Raw genomic sequence first — 6,242 nt, forward strand, 5'->3', positions numbered from 1 at the left:
AAAATAAGAGCACTAACTACAGAAAACTGACTTTGACAACCGTGACTGGGCAGAATTTATCCTGAGACCGTTAAGGAAAACCCTACCCTAGGCTATAGCCCAGGTCTCTTACAAAAATCAAGATTTTTTAGTACAGAGGCCCAATTCTGACAACAGAAACTGAGCAGAACCTTTGTAGTCATAATTTCCTAGAATACTATTGCTTTCTTTAAAAACATATATTCATAAATTTTTGTTTTTGAATTGAGACATGAGCATGGAACACTATGATTTCCTATAGCACATCTTATTTAACAAGGTAGGTCTTTTGTGTTTTAACCTTTTTTAAGTAATATTTTTTGGAGGAAAGTACTATGAATTTATTTTGTAGTAATCAAGTGTGTCAGTTGATAACAAGCTCTTTTTTAAAAATATTATTTTAATGGTCAGAGAGTCAATACAGTGGATAAGGTAACTGCCTTTCATGCTGATAATTTGGGTTATCCTTGGCACCCCTGATGGTCTCCCGGCTCGCCAGAGTGATTCTTGAGTGAAGAACCAGTAGTAATTTCTGTGCACTGTTGAATGTGACCCCCAAACACAAGAAAGTTAAGAGTATTGTTATTATAACTAAAGCATTCTGCAAACATTATGATTTATCAAAATGCTTATTTGAGATTCAAATTTTGATTAAATTTTGCATGTCATCCTTACACAGGGGCCATGCAAATCTCTATATCGTTCCAATTTTAGTATATGTGCTGCCGTAGCGAGCACAGATTTTGATTAAATTTTATTTAACAAATGTTTAAAAGTAAAAGTGACAAATTTTATTAACTATGCCACTTTATTTTTCTTCATCACTTAATTTTTTAACATAATATTTGAATAACTATTAAATACATGACTTTGTAGTATATCTCATGCTAAAAATACTTTCTGATTTTACAAAATAATTCAATATCTAATCTGTGGTGAATTATATCTCAAGATATGGAATAAAAAGCAGGTGGCCGTATTTTCTACTCTCATAAAGCTCATAATCTAGCTACATAAATAAATAAGGAAATTATTTTATATAATTATACTATAGGAGGAATATACATAAAGGTTGTTTGAAGGTACTAAAAATGATTTAGTTTATAATAAAAAGTCAGAAGTAAACAACATGTCAGAGAAGTCTTTAGAAGAGGAAACTTGTTTAGGCTAATCTCAAAAGAGCATTTAAAGTTCACAAATCAGTAATTGAAAAAAAATGTAGTTTCATACTAGGGGGAATGGCCAGCACAAAGGCACAAAGACATAATGAAGTATGGAATGTTCAGAAATAGCAATTGACCTTTTATCTCCAAAACAAAGGCATCAGGAGCAGGGAAAGAAGTTAGAGATTAATCTGGAAAATAGACTGGTGTCATATTTTGAAGAAATTTGTAGGAAGAGGTGAGGCACTGTTCTATAGCTATTCAGTAACCATTTAATTTTTGATAAAGAAATGCCACATGGTCAAATTTTAGTTCAAGAAACAATTGATATAAACTTGATGAGTGAACTAAAGAAAGCATAAAGTTAGAGAATAAATCATATTTTCATAAATAAAATTAGATAAAATAAGAAATGTTATTTTTGTAACAGGCTCAACACTTCTTATACCTTTTTTTTTTTTTTTTTTTTTTAGTTTTTTTGGGCCACATCCAGTGATGCTCAGGGGTTATTCCTGGCTATGTGCTCTGAAATCACTGCTGGCTTGGAGGACCATATGGGAGGCTGGGTGATCAAATCAAGGTCCGGCCTAGGCTAAGTAGCAGCAAGACAGACACCTTACTGCTCTGTGCCACAACACCAGCCCCAACTCTGTCTTTGTCTCCTATAAAATAATCACAATACAGAAGCTGGAACTTTTCTTTAAATACCAAATCATTTCAATACTGGTAATAACACTTTTCTGTTCAACACTTTAATGATTCTCCAAATCATTCAGAGTAAAATCTTTATAATGAATGACTACATGTTCCTATAACCTGCCTGACCTCCCTCTTTATATTTATGCTCCCAATTTCTCAATTTCAGACCCACTAGATTTCTTGCTGATCCTCACATATAATAGGTATATTCCTATCTTAGGACCTTTGCCCCATAAATTCAGGGTTAATTCCAAAAATGCTTTTAAATCTTCACTCAAGTGCCAACATCTTACTGAGGACTTACCTGGTTATTTAAAATCACAAACATCTATCTCCAACTAACACACACAAGCCCTATAACTTGTTCCACTTTAGTTCCTGAAAGCATTTGGCACTTCTAGCGTATTCTTTAAATTATGTTTTTTGTTCTTCTTGCTTGAACATAGAATATGTTCTTATAACTTAAAGTGCTTAAAATTAACATTCAGTGGTATTTTAATAGATAAAAAGTATTAATGAAGGACTGGAGTGGTGGTGCAAGCAGTAAGGCATCTTCCTTGCATGCACTAACCTAGGATGGAATACAGTTTGATCCCCCAGTGTCCCATATGATCCCCCAAGCCAGAAGCAATTTTTGAGTTCATAGCCAGGAGTAACTTTACCCTAAGTGTCACCAGGTGTGGCCCCAAAAAAAACCAACAAAAAAGTTTTAATGAATAAAATGCTGCAAATCTTGAACCAGTGTGATATTGCTGGTGATAATGGGGGTAATTATAGTCATCAATTTCAAGATAACTTTTAATGAAATTATATATAATACTGGTTTATTATGATCAATTAAGATGAAATTTATTTCCTTAGTTTGGTAGAATCACTGATTCAATCTGTTAGTATTTCTAACAGTACTAATCTGTAAACTATTTAGACTATATAAAGGTGAGTTAACTAAAAGTTCAAAATAAAATATTTGATGATATCTAGCTATGCAAATGTGTTGTCATTTATTCAAAATATAACTTTTTTATTTTTCCTTGGGGTATTGGGGAGAAAGTATGTCTGTGTGTGTATGTGAAACTTTTACAAAAATCATTCTTGATCAAGTAAAGAAGAAAACATCACTTTTCTAATTTATATGTAATCAAATTTCCTGTATTACTCTTGTTTTTCTTTCTTTGCTAAGGGTCCTAATGTCCCTCGTATTATTTGTTTGTCTTTGTAGATCAATCCCAGCATTAAATTGAGACTCTGTGTTGCTGGAACTCAAGTCCAGAATCATATGCATTCAAGGCATATTTTCTATCACTTAAGCTTCATCCCTATCCCAGGGAGCATTGTCCAATTGATTAGTCCCTCCATAATAACTTAATAACTTAATCTGGCAGCATTTTAGTGTCCTTCAAGGGCAGAGGACTCTGACAACAACACTCTGAACAAAGTAATCCTTGAGGGGAAAAAAGTAAAATCCTTGCTTAGACCTGTGATATTTAGAATTGTGTATTTTAATTACTATATTGGTTAATATATTAGCAATGTTCCAGAAAACAAATTACTTAACCTCATCAGGAATAGTTCCTTATTGACTCAATTTTCTCAATTCTAAAATTATTCTGTCATAAAATATTGCTGCAAAAATGTTATCCATGATTTTTAAAATTAGAAAGTCTATCAGATACAGTAATTATTCTAAAGACATTGGTGATCTTATAGACAAGATGTCAAGCAGAGACTTCTCTTATTAGAAAACTTTTTCAGTCAGTGAACAAAAGCCAATTTTAAAATTTTTTCTTAGCTGGACTTATTATATGTTCTATGGATCTTTTTTACTGGACAACACAGACTGAATTACCTTATTTACATTATTGTTGCTTCACAACTTGCCTTGGAGAATAATCACACAAAGACCCCTTTAGATTTCATACTAGCTCATATAATTCTGATTAGAAATACATCAAAATTAGCACATTAAGGGAAATTATGCATTTTAAAAATTATTCAGTGACTTGTTTTCTTTCAGTGATAATGCAGAGGAATATTATGTAGTCACTAATAAAACCTCATACTAGTTCTTATTAAATTAAGAATTTGAGTTTCTTATCTTGATTACTGCTGAGAATTTATGTAATAGTATTTAAAATTGTTGTGTTATTTAAATATCTTCATTAAATTACATAACCAGCCTATTGTTTTCTTTAGTTATCAAAATTTAGGACCCCCTAATAGAGGATATTATATGATATAATTAAAATAATTGTTATTATATATTGTAAAATTTAATGACTAAAGTAGTCATATATCACTAACAACCATTTTAATAACTATTATGCTATTTTTGAGGTTATCTAAGGTTCAATAATCATATTTTTACTTATATCAATACATTGTTGTCTTTTATTTAAGAAGACAGTATGTGGGGCCGGAGAGATAGCATGGAGGTAAGGCGTTTACCTTTCATGCAGGAGGTCATTGGTTCGAATCCCGGCGTCCCATATGGTCCCCTCATGCCTGCCAGGAGCAATTTCTGAGCCTGGAGCCAGGAATAACCCCTGAGCACTGCCGGGTGTGACCCAAAAACCACAAAAAAAAAAAAAAGAAGACAGTATGTAAAAGTGTATTTTATAATTAAATTCTTGTGTCCATGTCAGTAGCATATTTAAATAAAAGTATGTATCTATATAATTGTACTTTACTGTTTAAGGTAAATTACACAGTGCTGGATTTTGCTTGCTATCTCTAACTATGTGTCATGTCTTTGGTCTGCTATTGATGATGTTTGTCTTCTTTAAAATGTAAAATAACTCTTTTCTACTGTTATTTTTAAATGCCATTTGAAATAAAAATTAAGTAAACATTATTTTATATATTTTACAATTAATACTCTAAAGGTATTTATTACTTCTTTAGAATTTTAAGAACATAAATCTGAAACTATTCATTACTCTGTCCTTGATATATTAGTCAGAACAAAATTCTTATTCCAATGGTTTTCTTCTTAAAGAAAACTTAATTGTTTTTTTGGGTCCTTTTAAAAACATATTCTAGATAAACATCTCAGAGTTGTTAAATATTCTTTTACAAGGAAATTTTAAGTCAGTTGAGTATATCAGAATGACAAGAGACAACCATTCTGACCAAATTTTATCATGCATCATTAATTAAAAATAAAAGTAAAATATATTTTCCTATGTCTTTTCTATATTCTTCTAAGGCCATCAATACCAGTCAAAAGTGTAATGAGAAGGTTGATGAAAATATTTATTTCTTGTAGAAAATTATTTCTTCATTTTGTAATTTGGGAAGACAACAAAATGCATACTATGTTTGATCTTTTCCATTTCAGAGAATATTTTGCATTTATCAAACCATATTAACCTTTTTATGTACCTCCATTTGAATGTGAATATGGATTTTATGGTAAAATTACATTATATACAACATATGATGTAAAATTAGAAATCTAAAGTCACTGAGCATGACCAGAGAAGTGCTCTTGTTAAAGAGACGTCAGTGGACCTGCATTGCACCATAACAACTTGAAGATAGCTTCATGGTGCCTTCACCTTATTCTTTGCCAAAATTTGGGAAGGAGTCAACTATTATTTGGCATTCATAAATCTGGAGATACCAGAGTATGTATTCTACACCAGTAAATTCAGCAATACTTTGCAGGGCCTCACTCTACTCTAAAACCTGAAGAAATCAAAGACAGATAGAGAAGTGGCCCCTATCTGGAAAGATCAGTATTCTGCACCTCACTGCAATGATTGGAATGTCCACAGATTGTTCCACATATTGTTCTGTAATGGAAAATATTAAATGACTTAGCCACATCATTGGATGGTAATTAATATCAGCTATATCAGATCTTTCTAAATGCCTGAAAATAAGTTAAAACAAAAATCTCATTTATAAGTGAGATCCTAATGATATATTGATATACATATAACTATAAACAATAAATATTTATTGATAATGATAAATTAATTATAATAACCAATAAATCTAAAGAAAAACTGTCAGAAAAATTTAAGAGTTTACACAGGAAAAAATGAAAAGTGCTGAAGAAATCAACAGTAAGTCTCAATATCAGCATAAAAGCTAAAATTTAATAAGTAACCTTGAAAACAAGATACATAACTCCATAAATAAATGAAGATAATTTAAGAGATGGAGTTAACAATAATAGGGACAACTTCAAAGAATAAGAATTCTGGAAGAAAAGGGAAAGAGAATTTCAAATTGAAGAAGTAACAGCTAAAAACCCCCTTATCTAAAGAGGGAGACTTATGAAATGATCCAGGAACCCCAAAATGTGCCAACAAAAATAAATACAAACAGAATACTAAGGTATACTGTAGCTAAAAT

At 31.2% G+C, this 6,242-nt stretch overlaps 1 non-coding gene across 1 annotated transcript; it reads right to left on the minus strand.

The window, feature by feature from the left end:
* Positions 1–651: 651 nt before the first annotated feature.
* LOC126007584 (U6 spliceosomal RNA) lies at positions 652–756 on the minus strand. The gene has a single exon (XR_007495122.1). It is a non-coding gene; the product is annotated as a U6 spliceosomal RNA (small nuclear RNA).
* Between the last annotated feature and the right edge of the window lie 5,486 nt (positions 757–6,242).

This window comes from Suncus etruscus, chromosome 4, assembly GCF_024139225.1.
Source record: "Suncus etruscus isolate mSunEtr1 chromosome 4, mSunEtr1.pri.cur, whole genome shotgun sequence".
Classification (NCBI taxonomy): Eukaryota; Metazoa; Chordata; class Mammalia; order Eulipotyphla; family Soricidae; genus Suncus; species Suncus etruscus.